Source organism: Natator depressus, chromosome 8 (genome assembly GCF_965152275.1).
Source record: "Natator depressus isolate rNatDep1 chromosome 8, rNatDep2.hap1, whole genome shotgun sequence".
Classification (NCBI taxonomy): domain Eukaryota; kingdom Metazoa; phylum Chordata; order Testudines; family Cheloniidae; genus Natator; species Natator depressus.
The window spans coordinates 49147365-49169989 of NC_134241.1; the positions used below are offsets into that span (position 1 = coordinate 49147365).

A 22625-nucleotide genomic window follows, 5' to 3' on the forward strand; every position below is an offset into this window, starting at 1 on the left:
TCAAGGATCTACAACCTATCCTGAAGGACGACCCATCACTCTCACAGATCTTGGGAGACAGGCCAGTCCTTGCTTACAGACAGCCCCGCAACCTGAAGCAAATACTCACCAGCAGCCACACACCACACAACGGAACCACTAACCCAGGAACCTATCCTTGCAACAAAGCCCGTTGCCAACTGTGTCCACATATCTATTCAGGGGACACCATCATAGGGCCTAATCACATCAGCCACACTATCAGAGGCTCGTTCACCTGCACATCTACCAATGTGATATGTGCCAGCAATGCCCCCCTGCCATGTACATTGGGCAAACTGGACAGTCTCTACGTAAAAGAATAAATGGACACAAATCAGATGTCAAGAATTATAACATACATAAACCAGTCGGAGAACACTTCAATCTCTCTGGTCACTGAATTTCCGACCTCAAAGCGTGACTATCCTTCAACAAAAAAACTTTGAAAACAGACTCCAACGAGAGACTGCTGAATTGGAATTAATTTGCAAATTGGATACAATTAATTTAGGCTTGAATAGAGACTGGGAGTGGTTGAGTCATTATACTAAGTGAAACTATTTCCCCTTGTTTATTCCTTCCACCCCCCCCCCCCCCACTGTTCCTCAGACGTACTTGTTAACTCCTGGAAATGTGCTGGAAATGGCCCACCTTGATTATCACTTCAAAAGGTTTTCTCTCCCCCGACCCCACTCTCCTGCCTGTAATAGCTCATCTTAAGTGATCACTCTCCATACAATGTATATACTTTTCATGGTCTGTGTGTATATAAAATCTCCTCACTGTACTTTCCACTTTATGCATCCGATGAAGTGAGCTGTAGCTCACGAAAGCTTATGCTCAAATAAATGGGTTAGTCTCTAAGGTGCCACAAGTCCTCCTTTTCTTTTAACTAAAGGAGAGGCTCCTTTACTTGGTAAGGGTCTGTGTGTGTGCTCTCTCCCTGCTGTCATTGTAGAGCACTTAGTATCTGTGTTGTGAGCCATGGTAAACTCTGAACTGACTATGGATCTGTCATAGAGACCAAATGAACCCATATAACTCCAAAAATGGTCCAGACTTCTGTGTCTTTGACTTTCAATTTTAGAATAGGAATTATTCAGAGATTCACAGATTTTTAGCCCGGAAGGTTAAGGCTCCCCTGCATTGCATTCCTCCCACTGATTCCTGCATCAAGCACAAGTAACTTGAAGTGGAACTGGGGCATATCCTTTAGAAAGGCATCCAGTGATGAATGAAGGGCTAGGGGCTTCTGGGAACTAATGAGCGTCTAGGAGGAGTCTCTGACATTGTGAGCAGAACTGTGGCTGTCAGCTCCTCCCAGCTAGTCATTAAAGGATCTCTTTCTCTTAACTTTCAGGATCTGGCTCTAATCCCCAGTTAAAGCTCAGCACCAAGTTTGTTAGGGTAGAAAACCTGAAGGCCCATGTTACATCTCAGAGTTACTGTCACTTCTGTGGCCAGGTGCATCCAGTGTCTGGCCACTGCATGATCGACAAGAACAATTCCAGCATCAAGAACAGGGATGGAGAAATCTGGCAATTTGCACACTACATTCCGCAGCAGCAGCAGCAGCAGAAGGAAAGCAACAGGATGCTGCTGAATTGGCTGTAATTGGCATTAGCTGTTTTAGGTAATCCATCCCTATTAATCCCTAGTTTCTTTACAGAAAATATCTTCGGCTATGACTGAGATTTGGCTGGTGACTCCCAACCTCTGCCAAACGTGGATACATTACCACAGTGTATCAGGGTACAACTTCTTTTTCATTCCATGTCTCCCTCTTCTTTTTCATTCCGTGTCTCCCTTTCATCCTGGCTTGCACTAACTTTTTTTTTCTGATGGTTAGGCAGCTTCATGCTTATTCCATCCCATTCTGAGCAGTTTGCTTTTTCCTTAGGGGCTTTCCTTATCATGGTAGGTTTAGGTCTGCATTGGCCACTGCAGCTTAATTCTGAGGTTGGCTTTAAGACCTTGCATCCTTCAGTTCGAATTAGATAAAAGATCTGGAAGCCAAGACTCAGGGCTTGTGTACAAAGGAAGTTAAACCAAATTAACTGACGTTCTTTCACATCACACCTTTAGGTAAAGGGCACTAAACTCTTAGTTTGTTTGAGTGAATTCAGCTAAAGTGAACTAAATTAATTCAGATGAATGTAGGGTATGCATTTAAAGCTCTGTGTGTAGATACTATTGTTCTGGAACAAGAGTGTTAATTCAGAATAAGACACTTGTGCTGGAGTAAGAGAATCCATAGATGCAGTTAATCAGGAATATGTAATCAGCAAGAGCTATTCCAGAATAACTCCCAGCATAAACAAGTCCTAAATCTACTTTAATTATGAATAAGTGTGTCCACACAGGGGTTTAATGCACGTTAACTTCACACCTTTCATTAACTGGGCTTAACTTCCTGTGTGGACAAACCCTCAGAATAAATCTGCAGTGGCAGATACAGACACTGCAGTTTCTAATTCAGAGTGAAATCAGCATTTCCCCAAGCACACTTTGGAAATTCCCCTTTCCGAAATGTGCACATGAATTTCGCAGTGCATTTCTCCTGCTCGCAGAGGGAGTCGCACTTTGGATTGAATGCTGCAGGCTTCACTGACAGGTCATTAGTGAATAGTTGAATAAATAGTTCATGCAGGAGTCCAAAGCTGCGAGAATGATGTAGTGCAGTTCATCTTGTGGCACACCCCTCATCATATTCTGGGTTGGGTGTCATCAAAATTTTGTGGCCGGTATTCATAACTGAACTTCTCTGGGGCCAGCTAGTCTTAATATGCCTGCCCGACGTTGATTCGGACAGGAGACTCTGGCTTGTCTCGTCCACATCTCCTGGTTTTGGAGAAACCCTTGCAGCCACTTTGGGAGATGCTAATGGTGTGTTCCTGTGCCAGGTTCTCTGGGCATGGCCCACATCTGCAGTGCATTCTACAAATAGCTGTGAAGTGGCCTGGACAGTTGTGCATTGAAGGACACTCATTCCCTGGATGGCCTGAGTCTTGACCTGTTCCTTCCTGTCTCCTTGGACATGTGCTGGGAAGCTGGAGGAGAGCAAAGCAGGATGTGAGGAAAAGAGAAGCTGCCAAGATCACAGTTGTTTGCACCCAGCTTGCTGCACTCTACACTCCTTCCCTCAAAAGGGGAGTGGGGCAGAATAATAGGAAGGTGCTTTATACCTGCATGGCAGTGCTTCATGGAGAACCCATGTCCTACTCTCCCTCCCCAGCAGCCAGCTGCAGGAGAGGACAGCATGCTATTACTCCTTTTAAGGGGGGCATAACAGTCAGTCCTGCAAGTACTTGGGGAATTCTGGCTAAGCCAGTTGGAATTCTTTCTGGGTCTCTCCGCAGTGCTGCCCCTCCTCAATCGCCTAATGCAAGCTGTGGTTTAAAGTCACATCATGGACCGTATTGTACGGTCCCTTCTGTTACATCTCCTCCCTGATCGCTAATGGACAGTGGGCTCATTTTTCTCCTTGAGTGTGTCTGCACTGCGGGTCAGTGTCTGACTGTGGCATGGGTAGGCACATAGCGGTGCTAGCTTTCATCTAGCAAGCACAGGTAACAGCAGTACTGCAGATGTATCCAGACTCCCTGATGGGCTAGTATTTGTATCTGTACTTTCTCCAGATGTGCCCTTTCTGAGGTACCCCCGTCTCTTGCACTACCCTTTCATCTTTTCCCCTTCTCCCAGGCACCTCCCATCTCTCTCCTCTCAGCACCCTCTTCTGTCTTTCCTCTGTCTAGGATGGAGAACTCGTTTTCTGGCCCATCTGCCTCCTCCTGCACTTGGGGTGTTGCAGTCTGTGGTTTTGATTTGGGCCCACTGCCCTCTTGAGCCGCTACAGAGGTTCCCTCATCCTTAATAATACTAGCAATGGCTTTCAAAGGGCAGCCACAGCATGTTCTTCATTTTATCGTTCCGGGGCAAAATCACTTGGAACCATTGATTCAATTAACTGTGCCAGAACAGAGTTTTTTCCCCCCCTCCCGTTACAGACTCTCTGTAGGAATGAGCAGTAAGTTTCTGCATTCCTTCGTGGATAAAACTAGTAACATCTGACCAAATTTACCCTCCAGAGGTGCGGAGCTGCTCCTGAATGCTCTCTGTTCCTTTTGAATTAGGGTTGCCAACATTGTGTTTAAAAAATAAGGGACTGTTTTCTCAGGACCGCTGCCCCACCCCTGCTCCTGCTATTATTGTTGTTGTTACTATAATCATCATTATTATTAATAATAAGCAGTACTTGCTTACATTCACCAGGAGGATTTCTTGCTGCTTTTTGCAGCACTCAGCAACTCCTGATCTTTTTGTACAGAGATGAAATAATAAGGGACTGTTGGCAACCCTAATTATTGCCTTCAACAGCTGGGAGATCAGTTTGTGGTGCTACTGCTCCATCCTAGTGTGGGGCTCAGCTTCACTGATTCCCTTTGCCCCATGTGGCTATGTTAACATGCTGCACTGATATCAGGGTTTCCTCTCTTGGGTGGGTAAAGGTCAGCAGAAGGTTTGGAATAAACATGGAAGCACATCTCAAAGTTCAGATTCATATCCGAGCGTTCCCAGAGTCGGAGATGTATTCAGAACTTGGGTTTGGCATGTAACATAGAGAAAGGCCAGCCACAAAGTTTGGATCCAAATGCAGACTTTTCTAACGTCCAGGAGCTTGGTTTTGGTTCATTTCAGAGAATCGTGGGATACTTGGCTGAACTATCTCAAGCTCCTGTATCTGTAACACTGGGCTGAAAATCTTAAAAGAAGGTGGAACAGATCCAGCAGCAAAGTCAAAGTTATGTTGATTTCTAAACCTACTATTTCCAGGGGACCACTACAGACATTGTAATTCTTTCTCTGATTTCATTGTCTCTGAATTGTTCCCTTCAAGAATAGAGCAGCTAAACCTCCCATGGTTATTTTGGTTTAGTGTTCATGCCGATTGCAGTGGCTCGGTAGCTGTGTCTTTAGAAGCAAAATGAAGTGGATCCTTCTCCACTTAATGTACTTTATGTACTGCCAGCTCTTCAGGCCTTGTGGCACCAGAGTAGGACAGAACAGACCTTGGCTTTATTGACCATTTAAAGGGAGGCTGGCATACACAGCACTGTCATTAGCTAATTCCCAGGGAACGCTTATGGTTGGCATCAGGAGGTGGGAGAATCTGTTCTCAAATTCTAGTCACTGCTTTGACTTGTTTGTTTGTTTTTTATGTGCTGAGGGTAGAGATGGAGGAGGGGCACAGAGAGTGGGCAGCAGATGAAAGGATGGGGTGATGGAAAAGGGAGAGATAAATGCCTTTTACTTACTGTATTGGGTGACACTGCAAGTCAGATTTGTCTGCTATTTTGTAGCATCTTCTTAGGAGTTTTAAACCTGACCAAAAGGACTTTGCTTTGTTTTGACACATACAGACAGGGATTCTTGCTCTGATACCCATCTGAAGTTAAGATGGCAAACTTCACCTGGGTTTTTATCTCTGACACTAAAGCAATGCATTATTCTGAAGAAGATACGTACAAGGATTCGGACAGCCTGACTCAGTTCAGTTCAAGCTTCTCAGCTAGAGACAGGAAAATTTACTTAGTCCTATGTACAACCCACTTGAAAATCATGGCTTCTAGAGTTAGAACAGGAGGGGAAACATTTGAGGTTCAATTTCCAAGTGCCTCTGGCAAAGCGCTAGCTTCACAGATTTATAATTTTATTCCCCAGACATCCTAGAAGCCAGGCAAAAATTATTCTCAGTAAGAATCTGTATTCCTTGCAAAGCACAAGCTTTCATTTGGTTTGAAAAACAGAGCTGATTATTATATTTCCCTAGAAAAACTATTGTTTACATGAAAAATGGGCACAAACCAAACTCTCCAGCTGATTAGATGTATTTGTGTTAGCTCTTTAATGTTGTGAGTGCATAAAAGAGAGGAAGCCTGTGTTAACAGATGACATAAAGAACTGCACAGAGGAAGCCATTTGCTGTGCACGACAAGTTTTATTGGCCCTATTCAAAACCCAGGAACTATGCTCCGTGTTCTTGAGCACCATTGACTGGCAGTTGAGCTGTTATTTATGTAGAACATTCTCATTACAGTCCCAGAAGATAGGGAATTGAGGTAGCAGTCAAGAGACATGGGTTCTATTGCTCCCTCCGCTGGTGACCTGCTGAGTGACCTTGGGCAAGTCACGGCACAGCTCTGTGCCTCAGTTTCCCCACCTTAAAAAATTAGGGTAATGATCACTACTGTGCTTTGTAAAGCATTTTGAGCTCTATGGCTGTAAAGATCAAAGGATTGTTATTATATAATCTAGTGTCATTGGGTAAGGATTTGCTAGCCACTTCAGTTTTTGTTGGGCAAGTCCCACATCTGAAGCAACCAACCTCCTTCCAAGCAAGGCTTTGTAAGAGATTAAAAGTAGCCTGAAATGTGAAGAGAACCTCATCCAACAGCAGCTGTGTGACAATGTGCCAGCATTTGCATTGCAAAGCAGTGACATTTCTTGATGTGATGACTTAACATATGAGACATATGCCTCCTGCGTGTCATGAACACTGTGGTTGGCTGAGTTTATAGGGTGGCTATATCTGTACTTCAGAAGAGGGCATTTTATCAATGTTAGCTTTAGTGATTTATATCTTACTCACTGAAATTATTTTACTTTATTTTGCAACTACTTATTTGTGCTTTAAAAGGTATTTTGAGGTGGGTACATTTATAATTCACTGCACAGGTCCACACTGAGGTGTATACCTGTTTGTATTGTGTTGGTATGGCATTGCTGTGTAATTGGTTGTTGTACACATGCAATGCTGTTACATCTAGGTAGCAAAGCATGTATATGGCCTAGCATAGTTACATATGAAGTATAGCAGGAACATAAAATCATGAATGGTATAGAGAAAGTAAATAAGGAAGCGTTACTTACACCTTCTCATAATACAAGAACAAGGAGCCACCAAATGAAATTAATAGGTAGCAGGTTTAAAACAAACACAAGAAAGTATTTTTTCCACGCAACGCATTGTCAACCTCTGGAACTCCTTGCCAGAGGATGTTGTGAAGGCCAATACTATAACGGGGTTCAAAAGGGAGCTAGATAGATTCATGGAAGATAGGTCCATCAGGATGGGCAGGAATGGTGTCCCTAGCCTCTGTTTGCGAGAAGCTGGGATTGGGTGACAGGGCATGGATCACTTGATGATAACCTGTCTGTTCATTCCCTTTGGGGCACCTGCCATTGACCACTGTCAGAGGACAGGATAGTGGGCTTGATGGATCTTTGGTCTGACCCAGTATGGCCATTCTTATGTTCTTACTATTATTTAAGTTCCAGTAGCACCAAAGGTCCCAGCCGACATCACGACCCCCTTGTGGTTAATCCTATACAGAACGATAGTGAGAAACAGTGCCAGTTAGGAAAGCTGTAGCAGAGTTAGGACTCAAACCCAGATCTCTTGGGTCCTAAGCCAGCAGCTTAACCACAAAACCATGCTTCCACCTTAGGTTTATGTGACAGAATTATTATATAAGGGTTGCAGCTAGGTGCATGAATGACTGGAACAGTGCAGGGATGAAGAACAAAATGAGCGGCTTTTAGCTCAAGGCTGTTGTTATATCTCTTAGTTTACTGTGCGATATGTTGCAAACAGAGTATTAGTTAGTGCCCAGGGGTCTTTGAACCGATCTTGGGGCTGTCTCATTTGAACTGTGATGTGTTCCACATCTCCTTTTTTTTTCTTTTGTATATTCTTTAGCCACGTCTCAACTCTAGGCTTTTCTTTTGGCAGCCATAGCTTGTTGATGGATTTCCTTGCAACTCCTGCTAATGCTTTGAATGAGGATGGGTCTTGCTTGTTCAGAGGGCTTTTGGAAGCCCCAGAACATATTAGGCTGGGTTTTAGATCCAAATATAGGTCGGAAGTTTTCTGTAAGCCAGAATCATCATGAAAATGAACTCAAACTGGAGCTTGGAAGTTGTTCACCAGCACTCACATCTTTCCACACTGCTTGCCTACCCCTAGATCATTATTTTTTAATGTGGAGCAACCTATATAAATACCAGAATGACAAAATAAATATTTAACTTACTGTTATTTATGCTGTTCAACATAGATCACCTAAGGTTTAAAGGGAAAAGATGTGGAAAACCTGAAAGCAAGAATATGGAAATACCCACTTCCCTCTTTCTTTCCCCCCACCCGTTGGACTTTCTTATCACTCCATAGAAAAAGCACATTGGGGCTAGATCCTCCACTGCTGGAACATCAGTGTACCTCTAGTAAAGTCGATTTACATCTGTAGATCTCAAAGTGCTTTACAAAGTACAGCAGTTATGACTACCCCCATTTCGCAGATGGGGAAACTGAGGTACACAAGTGATGTGACTTGCCGTGGCAACCCAGCGGATCCTCTGTCTCCTGACTACCACTCCATCACCCTATTTCATAAGCCAGAGCATTATGACAGTGCTCTGGGTTTGTACAGATGTACATAGCTTGTTAATTAAGCCCCAGAGGAAAGTTTACTTTCCTAAAGCCAAGAGATGGTTCACCAGCCTGCTAGACACAGGCACTAATCCTGCTAGTAGGCGGCCTGCCAGGTAGGCCTAGGTTGCACGTACTGAGAGGATGTGACTCGCCATGGGCCCCTAGCCCAAGGATGAAGCCATATGAGAAGAGTTGCTACCGGTTGAGCTGGGGTTTCCCATCTCAATGTTTCAGTTGCTTACGAAAGGCCTACGTGAGGCCGAGATGCCAAGTAGATCTGTGGATGCCATGCAGGAGAAGGCCTGGTTGCTATGTTTACAGGGTTTAGGGTTCCCTGGGCAACATGGGATGGTTTTGATTCTAAATGTGGTCAAGCCCTCCCTGGGGTATCACTGGGATAAGGATGACCTTGTGTTCATGGGACCAGCTAGCAGGGAGGGGGTGATCATGGCATCAGGAGTTGGGTGATTGTCCCTCTGTTTTAAATGGTGTTTTCCCTGTGCATTCGCCCAGCGCTGGCTTCCTGTTATTCCCTGCCCCACTGAGCGGTGTCTCACTCTGTGGCATCAAACATCTGGATGATGGATTCCATTGGTCATGACCTGTGCATTCTGCAGGGTGAGTGGTGGGCCTGGAAAAGTTTTGTAGTTGGATATTTAGATGCTTTAAGCACACCTGGCCTATTTGCGGATCCCATCACCTCCCACTTAGACCATGATTCTCCCCAATGTTCCTGGCACTCTCTAGTCCTCACTCCTTCCTCAGGAATACCTCATCACCCCACGATATCACTATACAGCTCTCCCTAGTGGATTGCCAGCACCCCCTCAGCCCTCACTCCTTTACAGCCATTGCAGCACCTAAACGTTCATGCCCTAACAAGCTCCAAAGACCCTGCCATCAGCTAAGAGCTCTGCCTCTCTAAACGCACCTGTCATAAATATAAAGGGAAGGATAACCACCTTTCTGTATACAGAACTATAAAATCCCTCCTGGCCAGGGGCAAAACCCTTTCACCTGTAAAGGGTTAAGAAGCTAAGATAACCTCGCTGGTACCTGACCAAAATGACCAATGAGGAGACAAGATACTTTGAAAGCTGGAGGGGGGGGGGAAAACAAAGGGTTCTCTCTGTCTGTGTGATGCTTTTGCCCGGAACAGATCAGGAATGCTCTTCAGAACTTCTGTTAAATTAGTAAGTAGTCTAGCTAGAAATGCGTTAGATTTCCTTTTGTTAAATGGCTGGTAAAATAGGTTGTGCTCAATGGAATGTATATTCCTGTTTTTGTGTCTTTTTGTAACTTAAGGTTTTGCCTAGAGGGATTCTCTATGTTTTGAATCTGATTACCCTGTAAGGTATTTACCATCCTGATTTTACAGAGGTGATTCTTTTACTTTTTCTTTAAATAAAATTCTTCTTTTAAGATCCTGATTGCTTCTTCATTGTTCTTAAGATGCAAGGGTTTGGGTCTGTGTTCACCTATGCAAATTGGTGAGGATTTTTATCAAGCCTTCCCCAGGAAAGGGGGTGTAGGGCTTGGGGGGATATTTTGGGGGGAAGACATCTCCAAGTGGGCTCTTTCCCTGTTCTTTAACATGCTTGGTGGTGGCAGCATAGGGTTCAAGGACAAGGCAAAGTTTGTACCTTGAGGAAGTTTTTAACCTAAGCTGGTAAGAATAAGCTTAGGGGGTCTTTCACGCAAGTCCCCACATCTGTATCCTAGAGTTCAGAGTGGGGAAGGAACCTTGACAGCACACACGCATTCACTGAGAGACTCCCAGTGCCTGAGGCAGAATGTGTCTGATCCTATTCTTCCTTGTGGAATTATGGGCTTTGGGAAGGAAGGAGAGCACATTCCCTACTACTCAGAGCTAAGGGAGTAAGGGAGGATTGAGTGGGAAGGAGTAAAATATGCAGCCCTGTAAAAGCAGCTTGTGAAAGAAAGTGAAAAATGAGGCCTCTTTCTCAAGCGGCTGTCCCTTTGCCATACCAAATGGTCCTTGTGCCAGATGCATGTGGATTTACAGGGGCAATTCTCATCCCTGGCTTTGAAGGTGGATTCCCTTGGCTTCCTGTGGTATTTTCCTGATTCACCGATGAGCCAGTGCATTTAATCTCTCTGAAGTGGAAGCCCTAGAGAAAGCATGTGAGGTGTGTGGGACACTAAATTTAAACCTGCCTTGCTTCTTTACACCTTTCTGCCTTTTTTTTTTAAAATCTGCTTTGCAGACTCAGCTTGGTTTGTGAAACATTAGGGACCAAGAGGCATAAAATAGGCCAATAAATCAGAGCAAGGCTAGTCTATCAGTTTAACTTACGAAGGACTGGCAGTGGATTTACACCACAGAAGTGACTGTTAGCCACACAGGCCACGGGTTATTCATGTGAGAGGAGTGCTCAGATTGGTCTGAGGAACAAGGGCCAGGCTGGAGGTGGGCTCAATAACAGGGAAGTTATTTCTGGTAAAAATGGAGGTGCATTGGTAGAACTGTGTGAAAACAGAAGACTGGAATAGCAAAGAGTGCGGCAGACTAGGACAGAAGGACACTGGGAGAAGTGTGTGTGGAGATGCGCAGGTGGAATAGCGGGGAGGTGGCGCAGGTCATGAGTGAGATATATTGGCAGAGTTTTGTGTTAGCACCTGCGAACAACCTGCCTCATTGTAGTCACTGCTGCTAGAATGAGCCTGAAAATTACCAACCAAGACATGAAAAGGAAACAAAAGTCTCAATGGAGATGTGCAAAAATATTTGGGTGGGCGGGGCACAGGTACCAGAACCAGGTGCCAATAGTTATGAGTTGTCTTTCTAGTCAGGAAACTGAGATGTTAAGTGCTAAACTTAAAACGGTGTGTGTGTGTGTGTGTGTGTGTGAGTGAGTGAAAGAGAATATATATGAGCAGTCACTTTTTCAGACAGTCTGTGTAAAGTATGCACATGTTTCTGTGAGTAAAAAATGGGCTTTCTTTTGAAAAGCTGTAATAGGTGTGCAATGGCTTGTGAAGACAGCCACATATTCACCCATTATATATTTCTGTGAACATTCCCGCCAGCAACCCATAGATCTATTGAGCACTTATTTTATAGCATCATTTTTCTAAAGATTAAATTATATGCACTGTGATAAATGAAGGCGGGGGGGACCTCCCTTTTATGGACCCAGCCAGGCAGTTAGCTGTAAAATCCCTCTTAGTAGCTGTTCTCTAATTACTCTACCTGTAAAGGGTTAAAAGAAGTGAGTGGGCAACTGGCCAAAAGAGCCAATGGGAAGGCTAGAACTTTTTAAAATTGAAACAAGACTCCCCCTTTGTCTGTCTGTCTGTTGCTCTCTGGAGAGAGGAGACAGAGCAGCAATGCTGTAAAAAGCTTGGGCCAGGTATGAAAAATCATATCTAGAAACTACTCATTTGAAACCCCAGATATGTAAGTAGATCAGGAAATGTCTTGGAAGGTGCGATTAGGTTTAATTCTGTTTATTTCTTTATGGCTTCTGGACTCCTCTGTGCTAACTCCAAATGCTTTTGTTTTGCTTGTAACCTTTAAGTTGGACCTCACGATGGTTATTCTTGATGCTTAATTATTGTAAGTGGGTTTTTTAAATCTAGCAATAGCCTAAGTTTTCAAATGTATTTTCTTCCTTTTTTGTTTTAAATAAAATTTACCTTTTTTAAGAACAGGATTGGATTTTGTGTCCTAAGAGGTTTGTATATATGTTGTTTAATTAGCTGGTGACAACAGCTGATTTCCTTTGTTTTCTTTCTCAGCTCTTCCCCAGAGGGTGGGTGAAGGGGCTTGAGGGTACCCCACAGGAAGGAATTCCCAAGTGTGTATTCCTGGGTTCTCAAAGGGGTTTTTGCTCTTGGGGGGTGGCGGCAGCATCTATCAATCCAAGGTCAGAGAAAAGCTGTAACCTTGGGAGTTTAATACAAGCCTGGAGTGGCCAGTATTAATTTTTAGAGACCTTGCGGGCCCCCACCTTCTGCACTCGAAGTGCCAGAATGGGGAATCAGCCTTGACATGCACTAATAAAAGTAATTTAGCAGCCTAAGGTATATACTTCCTTTGTTTTTTGCAGTATTGTTTTAGCTGTGTTGGTCCCAGGATATTAGACAGACAAGTTGGGTGAAGTCGTATCTTTTATTGGATGAGATTCTGTTGGTGAAAGAGAGTGTAGCTTGAAAGCTTGTCTCTTTCACCAACAGGTAGTGGTCCAATTAAAGATATGACCTCACCCACTTGTCTTTCTAAGGTATACACTGGAAGGCTGTTATACATATACCAACTACAGCGCTCTGTATTCAGTGTCTCTAAATCACTCCTAAATAAAAGAGCTCCCTTTGGCTGAGTGTAGGAATTTTTGCTATCACATCCAGAGGGATGTTTTGAATCACATATAAATTGTATATGAATCTAAAGTGAATATAGAGCTGGCGAAATGAGACAGACTGAAAGCCCTGCAGATAAGAATCCCCTTTTTATCCAGAGAGCAGCTATAGTATGAGCTGTATGACTGTAATCCTTCCACCACCCACATTGTCCTGTCACTGCACATCCAAAGTGACCCAGAAGGAACATCTCAGGCAATTAGAGGAGAGTTCAGTGTCTCTAGCCCTGTCAGGTCTAGGTCTGTCTGCACCAGTCAAAAACCTTTGCTCACTTTAAATTAAGGCTGCTACAAGGTATATGTATCATTGAAACTCCCTAAGCAATTAAAGGTAAGGAAATTAATATGTATGGGAAGAAAGGGAAACGTTTAAATATGCTCCCACTTCGTACAAGCTCTTAAATAAATGTATGAAGTATACATATTTCAAAACCAACCTTAACTCTGCCCCATACAGCTGTCACCTACCCCGTCAGAACAAACACGACTTCAGACATTTTTGAAAAAGCTGGGCCAGATCCTCTGTTGGTGTAAATTGGTGTAACTCCATGGACTTCAATGCAATTTACCCTAGCTGGGGATACGACTCAGCTGAGTAGATATAAAAATGTAATATGTCCTATAGACTGAAGTCCATTCAACAAGGTCACAGTGGGAAAATCTGTTCTCTCATAAGTTGTCACTAGCCCAGCAGAGGGCCATTACTATAATTGTTTAATATTTCTATTACCGTCAGCACCTAGAGACCCGAGGCAGGATTGGGTCCCATTATGCTAGGTGCTGTGTGTACATACATACAGGTAAATACCATCCATGCCCAGAAGAACCTACAGGCTAGTTGCTTATGCACTACAATGTATACAGTGTATACAAATATACAGCAGTTGTTAATGACTTTGCTTATTACAAGCCCTTTTCTTTTTAAACTACAGTCTGTGTGAGAGTTTTTATGGAACTTTAATGCTATGGGAAATTTACAGGAGTAATAGCAAGCACTTTTGTGTTAGTGAGATTGGACACAAGTAAACGTGTCAAGTCAGGGTAATTTTTTCATAACCCATAACACAAAAAGAGCCTTAAGACTTTGATGAAAAAATCATCTTTGCGTACAGAGAAACTTGGTAATTTTCAGACCAAATCCACTTTGCTAGCTATAGTTATAGGTGGAGCTAAAAATTGGGCTTATAATGGGAGCTGAACTATGGAGTGTCTCATGGGGCCTGAGGCTCACTTGCCCTGCATCTTGTGCTGGCATTTATAACTGTCCAAGGGAAGTGGGTGTAAAGGACAACCATTCTGATTTGTGAGAGGATCAAGGTAATGGCAGATTGGGCCTACTGTCTCTTCATAATGGTGCTTAACTGTGGGCCAGATCCTCAGAGCTGCTGAGTTCCAACAACTCCCATTGACTTCAAATGGGCCACTATCTCTGAGGATCAATACCTGGAAAAGGTGTTTTTTGTGACTCAGCCACCTATCTTATACCAAGGGGACTGGACTGAGACCAGCAAGGCATTTCTCACAGGCTACCAAACAGCCTTTAGATGGTTCATGATTTTCATATCTGCTGACTACATGCATATTTAAGGATGAACTACTTCGCTGCTTTTAACAGCGTGCTCTAACTATATAGGGAGGGAGAAATCTATAAGTCCCTGAACTGACTGTAAATTCTCCAGGCTTAATAATTCATGTATGTCATTGTGATTGCAGCTCTACATTACATCTGTCTTTCATTATATATTCCCTTTTTATTGAATTTTCACAGCATACATCAATAGCCTCTATAAGCTCCCATAGGAAAGAAGCCAGTGGCTTAATACAAAGGTTCTGGGTGATATAATTTCATTTGCACCTTAACAGGTAAAGCACGACTCCTGCATGTTTGACTTCAAATCTTCTTACAGTGATATTCAAAATGGTTTGTCGGATCGCTGTCTAAAGCGTGTTCCTGTGTGAGGCCCAAAGAAGTGCTGCCGTATTCTTATGTATAAATTTGCCTCCTGTGGGATATTGCCTTTTGATCTTTGCAATGGTGCTGCTTGTAATCCAAATCCATCCTGGCATTTTAGCAGCTCTACAATTAATAACTTGTGGTTTTCCTGCCTTCCTATATGTACATCTACAGACTGAATAAATATAAATTAATTAACTTCCCATTTAATTAAAGGCTACATTTTCCCATGCAGATTGAAAGCTGCCTGCTTGATTTTCTGTTGGAAAATTGCACATAGAGGGTTAAATTTATTCACTGTGTTTCTGATTTTCAGATGTGGACACGTTATTTAGTGCATGCAGTAATGCACTGGACACTCAGGTCAGCACTTAGTCCCTGACATACCAGTTTTATTATTATTATTTATTTGTATTGCAGTAGTGCCTGGTAGCCCTGGTTATAAACCAGGAGCCCGCTGTGCTTAGCACTGTACAAAAACAGAACCAAAAGATGGGCCCTGCCCCAAGTAGCTCACAGTCTAATCTAGACATTTAAATTCTGATCTGAGCGCTTGAACACAGAATTTGGTGCTGTTCATTAGGCACCAGGGTCTGAAAACCAGGCTGCCCTCATCATCTAGGGCCCGATCCAGGCATGGGCTGAGCAAGTGCAACTCCTGCTGTGTGGGATGTGGGTGCTCCACCCTTTGCAAGATTAGCCTCATTTCATAAGAGTTCAGCACCCAGGTAAGTTCATAAATAAGAGGCCAGAGTGGAGGCTGAGCACTCTGAGCACAAGTGTCCCAATGGGAGGTGCTGGCTGCTTTTCAAATCTGGCTCTTATTTAGGTGCCTAGTGGGAAGTGAGTTCTTCTGAAAACCCAGTCCCAGTTGTGGGTGTGTCAGACAGCAGCTGGCCCTCTGAAGGGCCCAGGGGCTGAGCCCCTACCTCTGACAGGCTCCACAAGGGGGAACGAGGCAGCTCAGGTTCGCCTGGGAGTAATTAACTCACTGAGTAACTGGGAGGCAGCTAATTAGGCAAGGAAGTACCTGGGCATGATAAAAAGTTAAGGAGCTTAGTTTAGAGGGGGAACTCCTGAGGAGAAAGGGTGCAGAGAGGGAGGTGGGTGGATGGACAGATGCTTCCAGCAGACTGGTGAGAAGCTGCCAGACAAACTGTCCCTCTAAAGAGGGAGAAGCAGGGCAGGAGGCTGGAGAAGACTACAGAGATAGTCAGTAGCTCAGGGAACAGCACGGGGCTGAGAAGGACTGGTTCTGGCTGTTCCAAACAAAGGCCCTAAGCTGGAACCCACTGGAGTGGGTTGGCCTGTTCCCTATCTGCTCTTGCCAGGAGTTTTCAGAGAAGAAGCTCCTAAACCCAGGTAACCTACTAGAGCCACAGTCAGTCACATGGGGGGTGCTCGGGAGGCGACAGTGCCCCTTCTACAGGGTGCAGAGCCAGACCTACATACTCAGTGTCAGTAAAAAGTGAAGCAACCTTTTGTATTCTTACACCCACCCCTGTGCCCTGATAAATACATGCCCACTCTTTGCATTAGAGGTGACTCTGATGGCTGAGCACTGAAAGGCTTGCTTTCAAGGCTAAGGCCTAGGAGAAGGCGAGGGGCTAGGATTGCGGCTAGCCAACACAGCCTCCCAACATATTGAACTAAGGGTTATACCATGTTTCAGGGCATATGTCTATTTCCACAATGGTCGGGAAGGAATTCTCCAGACTTGCCCTACACTCCTAACTGTCTGTCTGCATTGCAAAAGGGTTTCATTTTCCTCTGTGTTGTGTATTGCAGAATCACAAAGTACTTAGTCTGGCACATCCATAAACTAAATCACTTTTGTGACAAAGAAAAGGTGAAACAGAAATTGAAATATCAGCTTAACCAGCTCCACGAGAGCTCTCCTACCTAGCTCTGACTCCTGATTTATTCACAGAGCTGCGTGAAATGGTCAGTGCAAAATCAAAAGCACTTGCCTGTGCATTCACAGAGCCTCCATGAACACGTTGGCCATGACGAGTGATTTTGGGTGCCCATCTTGAGGCAGTTTAAAGGGGCCTTGTTTTCAGAAAGTGCTCGGCACCCACCCTCTGGAAGAAAGGCCCCTTTAAGGCATTTCAAGTTGGTGCCCCAAAAACTGAGTCGCTTTTGGAAAATATAGGTAGTAATATTTCATTTCGGCATCCAAAAAAAATAACAGCCTGGATTCTCCAGTCAGCTCACCTAGGCACTCCTGCGAGAGTGGCCTGTTTTGCCTCCATGATTCTCTGGCTGGTTTTATGCTGACCACAGACCTGATACAGTTTGGAACCACCCCTAGGGTGCTCTACGCTCTGCCAGCTGGCTGCTGTCCCCAAGGGGTTGTCTATCAGCTGGGAATTGCCTACATGCCGGGAGGCTGCTGGAGAGGTAATATTGGAGCCAGTTTTGCTGGTCCTACACCTGATGGAAACCCCACCATGCCCAGAGAGGAAGATATGGACAGCTCCTGCTCTTTGTGCCATTTCTCTGAAGGAAAAGGGTTCCTTTCCTATGGATCTTAGAGGAGAGGCTGGGTGGGAGCAGGAGCTAGATTGGGGGGCATTCCCCTCCTCTCTGTGGGCCTCCTGATATCTGCAACAGGGGATGAGCTCCAGAGATTGTTGCCCCCTCTCAGGCCTTTAGAGGAAAAAAATTCTCCTTTGTCCTCCATTGATACTCCTCCCTGGTTACATTTTGAGGTCTGTTCCTGATATGCGAAGGGCTGGAAAGGAAGGATGTACTTGTGTTTACGACAGGAGAGCTGAATATGTTTCCCAGCTCTGCCACAGATTCCCTGTGTGACCTAGGCCAAGTCACTTATTTTCTCGTTGCCTCAGTCTCTAATATGGCACTGTCTGTTTAGGCCCTGATCCTGCAAATCCTTACAAACATGCTTCGTTTCATGTACTGTGAGGAGTCCAACTGCCCATCTTATACTAGGTTTTCTAGGGCAGATGTTCAATAGCCATGTTCCAAATTTGGGAACTAATGCAATTAGACTTTGGATGCCACATCAGCCAGGGGAGTTGGAAAAGCAAAGTTATACTTCTCATCCTTCTGCGTTTTTCTCTGCAGGGAGGGGCTTGTAGGGGAAAAATACTTCCTGGAATCTAGTGAGCAGCTCAGATTTTAGGGTGTCATAATCAGGAACCCCATGTCCGATCCACTTCAAACTTTGCAGAAAAATCCCATCTTGGCCTCACGTCCCACCTACCCGTTGTGAGGCCTATATGGCATTTTTGGGTGGATTTTAGGAGGCTCAGGTAAAATTGGGCTCATGATGGAAATTCCATCTGTAGCCAAGGAGCAACTGCCTTTGCTCCATGATACTTTTATTGAATTGTCGGCATTGCTCCTTTAACAGTCTGTGTGCCATGTACAAGTCATGAGAATCAGTAATGCTTTGAGTACGCCACAGGGGCTGGCCAGGAGGCAATGCCTGCTTATCAGCTACCGCCGCTCTTGTGGAAAAGTTGCAGTTGTGCATTCTTGGAGTTTATTTTTTCGTTCTCCCATGGCCTGTGTTTGCTGCTGAATGTTCTACTCTCTGCATCCTGTGGCCAATATCCAATCATAGACGGCTCATGTGTGCCTCTCTCGCTTAATGCATAGTGGGCAAAAACGTTCACTAGTGATTAAGCCTGCGAGTCTGTCACAGAGGTCTTGGAGGTCACGGAGATGATTACTATGGGCTAGCTCCAAAAAAGGACTTGGGTTATGGCTCTGAGCACACCTTTTGTATTGGGCCCCGGCAGGTGAGATAGGTGGGGGAATGCCTAGGTTGAGGATCCCATAGGGCTTAAGCATGAGACAGGTGGCTGGGTGCCTAGACCCAGGTGGTTGTGTGCATACTCACTGGCAGAAATGTAGATGTCTAGCAGACTTTAACAGTGGAAATTTGAGTGCCTAGGGACGCTGGGCAGCAGCCTAAGTAGTAGTTTTGAGGCTCTTGGTGTTGCCTGAATGTTGGATGTAGGTGCCTGTGTTACTCCTGTCCAAAATTTTGTCAGCACAAAATTTCAAGCAAACCTGTGTGTGTGTGTTTCCAAGCAATAAAATAACCACCCCATCTGAAATGTCATTAAAAAAAATCAACTTTCAGCTGCACCACTGGCCAGAAGAAAATAGTGATAATTTTTATAAGAAATCCCATGAAAACCATTATACTACTTTACTCAGGGCTACTAATGAATTAAATACACGGGCGGGCTACAACATTGGTTGCAACAGCATATAACCTCTTATCATCGGCGCTTTGATCCAATGGGAATAAGATCAGCAGGTTAGCTCCTGCGAATTCATGATGCGATCGTAACCTGTTGAAGTGAGTTTTTCAAAAGTGCTTAAGCTCCCCTAGAGAGACAAGGTGAGTGAGGTAATATCTTTTATGGTCCAATAAAAGATATTACCTCACCTACCTTGTCTCTCTAATATTCTGGGAGCATCAATACTTCAGTGACAGGAGCTCCCTTAATTATCAGATTAAACCTTTGCAATCCACATATCTGAAGACAGAAGTGTTGGCTACTGGCCAGTGCTGGAGCTAGGATCGCAGTTTTGATGGACCTATGGCATGATCTGGTATGGCAAATCCTCTGTTCCTGTGTTTAACCAAGTGTAGCTTAGTCAACAATACTCTGAAGTCATAAAGGAAGAATTAATAATAATTCTGTTAAATCACAGGGCATAAACACTCTCTGTAAATCCCCTTTAATTATGTGGTAGCACTCGATTATTTAATTACATGGCAAGTAAAATGTAAGTACAAAAATAAATACGGTTTTATTTTTGTCCTCACCAGGGGGCATGGTGTTCATGGTAATTAATTTGAGGGTAATATGACCTAGTCAAATACAGACACATGTAATTACCATGTAGCTTCTATGCAAGTGAAGGTAGAACCTGAAGAGGCCTTGCAAAATGGTCTGACCTTTGAGGACAGATCTAGAGGTCTTGTGTAATATCTGGAGCTCGCTGTCTATGGCACTTATATGGCACCCATTAGCATAGCATCTGAGCACCTTGCAATCTTTTATATATTTGCCCTCATAACACCCCTGTGAGGTAAGGCAGTGCTATTATCACCACAATACAGATGGGAAACTGAGGCACACAGAGGCTAAGTGACTTGCCCAAGATTGCCCAGGAAGTCTGTGGCCGAGAAGGGCACTGAGTTCCAGGCTGATATCATAACCCTTGATCAGCCTTCTTACCCTCACCCTTTTCACTTTCAGCTTCACAACAAGAGACTCAAAAAGGTTCTAAATACTGGAACCCATGGAGGTCTGATGTTACAATAAAACAATTGTATATTTAATTCCAGTGATAGGTGCCAGCCTATTTGATCTCTATGGTGGGTGGCAGGGTGCCCAAAAGGGGCCTGCTGCCAAGAACAACAATGGCCTCCCAATCCGGTTCTCTCTTTGCGATAAAGAAAGAGAATATCCGTGATATTCTGCCCCGTGGCAGAGAACATTGTTAACTGCTGCTTAGTTCGCTAAAACAAATGGCCTTTTAATTGTCATCTTCCTCAGACTTGTCTGATTTGGCTGTCCTAATGGCTTTCAGCAGTAAAGCCCAAACTGACTGCCCCATGACACTGTACTAGCAGCTAAACCCCAGCATCGGGGAGATCGTTCATAGGATCTCCTTTCTGAGGATCAACACTTGAGGGCTTTGAGCTGGGGAGAGGAATCCAGCAAGGAGCTCTCTCAAAACCTCTTGGGTTAGCACGTCATATAGTGTCCAACGCAAGAGGACGAGATCTCTGGTCTCAAGAGGGTGAAGTGCTCAGTGGATCTGCTTTTCTCACCCCTGAAATGTCCTGTTTCTGAGTGTGACCTACCAGTTCCTGATAGGGGTTCTGATGTCAGCAGTCGGTAGGGAACCACTGTCTGATGTGGCTGTGTGCGTGTTATGGCCACTCCGTCAACCTCACCTCACAAAGCACAGCTTATCCTCTGATCACATCACAGCACAGTTCTCTGTCCCTGAGTATCACCTCATTTCCTGTAGCACCACCCACCTGAACCTCCACTCAACCCTCCCACAACCTCTTGTCCATCAGTGTCCTCAACGTCGCTGCATCTCTTAATCTCCTCCTCATTGCTCTCTCCGCCCCATTCTCTTCTCCACAGAGTCAAAGAGAAGATTCACCCCCCTGCAGCACCCCTCACCGCTATCCCGTCACTTATCCCACCAACTCTCAACCTTGGCTCACTCACAACATCTGCTTCCGCTGCTGCTCCCTGGCCATTGAATGCCTCATGTGGGCTTCCTCTGGTACAGAGTCACTCTTGTCCTTCAGTTCTGCCATCTACTCCATCCAGTGCTTCTCTACTGTGACTGACTCCATGCCCACAGACTCAGCTGGCTAGTCATCACCCTTACCTCCTCAAACTCTTCCACCAGCCCCTTCTGTGCCCATCAACCTCTCCAGGCAGGAACTTGTTGACTTTTTTAAAGGGAAGTGCAACAAGAGTTGATGCGTTAACCCTGTGCCATAAGGCTTGATGAAAACTAAACACAAGGACTTGAGTCCATGGCCAGTGTCATTCTATTACTGTGTGTATATGCACCAAATACAGATTGGTACCTGCCTGTGGCATTGTGTGACTCCATTGCCATTGAGAGCTTTAACATGGCATTTCACCTTCCTTCCCCCGCTGCCACTCCTTGCATGCTAAAACAATAACACAATAATCTCCCTCTCATAGCCATAATTTGTGATTTTGTTGTTCAATGTAGTGCCGGTGAAGGATGCTGGACAGATAGCCCTGCAGAGCAAAGCCCTCCATCAACATGTCAGGAAGAGAACGGTCAGCAGAAATCCAAGCTGCTCCACACACTGCCTTGTCAATGTTGTTCCACCGGAACCAAGAGGTGAGAGGAGTATTCGCTCCCTGTGCCCATTTGAACCTTGGTCTGTGCTGAGATTCCTGGTTCCCACCTGTCCTCTGGGAACTGGGTTGAGACAATCAAAACCCAGTTCACAGGGGCTACCCCGTGTCCACCAGGAGATAATGACTTTTGGTCACTGTCAATCTGGACTGGGCACTGCATTTTTTCCCTTATCATTCTCATTCAACTGAGGTGAAAGCAGCGAGCAAGGCCTCGTGCCCACGCATCTGATACATAATTGTCACGTTCAGGGTCTTGGAGGTAATGCAGACCTCCTTGGGGCCTCTCCACTTAACTTAGTATGCTTCCTGTCAGATGCAAATTACATAGCTTGGGATGCTGCCTTCCAGACGCCATCAAAGCACTGTAATCTATTATCCATATGCACAGCGCATGCTGTGTCAACTCAGATCTATTGCATGTATTGGATTTTTTTTTTCTAATTGCAATGATGTATAAAATGCATTGAACATACTGGAAACAGGGCTAGTTTCTATGTTGAACGTAAAGGAGATGAAAAGATCAGGCACATTTAGGACAGTCTTTAAATTAGGTATTGTACACAATGGGACCTCCATCCTCCCCACCCCCATCTCCCCAAACCTCCCCAAAATCCTTTCCATGCAGAATCACATGAAAACACAAATCTAATAAACCATGTCAGTAGTTCTGAAGCAGCAGAAAATGTGAAGTTGGAGAAATTAAGCTAAATCCATAGAGTTCTTGTCCTCTAAGTTGTAGAGAGGACCAGGATGTGTTGTATGGGTGGGGCTTGATAAAATGAGGCACATTGGGCTAGAAGGCCAATGGAAAGTCAGCTGGTTTGGAGGAGCCCATACCACCTAGAGCAGTTGTCTCCCAT

General features: G+C 44.6%; 1 protein-coding gene and 1 long non-coding RNA gene across 8 annotated transcripts in view; one reads left to right on the forward strand and one right to left on the reverse strand.

Annotated features, from left to right (window-relative positions):
- The window catches only part of LOC141992205 (uncharacterized), a 68208-nt gene extending 46543 nt beyond the window's left edge, over positions 1-21665 (forward strand). The window contains exon 3 of the long non-coding RNA XR_012640552.1: positions 21611-21665. This is a non-coding gene — a long non-coding RNA (uncharacterized LOC141992205). The remainder of the gene's footprint in view (positions 1-21610) is intronic.
- Positions 1-22625, reverse strand: part of TNR (tenascin R) — a 284069-nt gene that overhangs the window by 81387 nt on the left and 180057 nt on the right. The gene's annotated exons all lie outside the window — the stretch shown is intronic.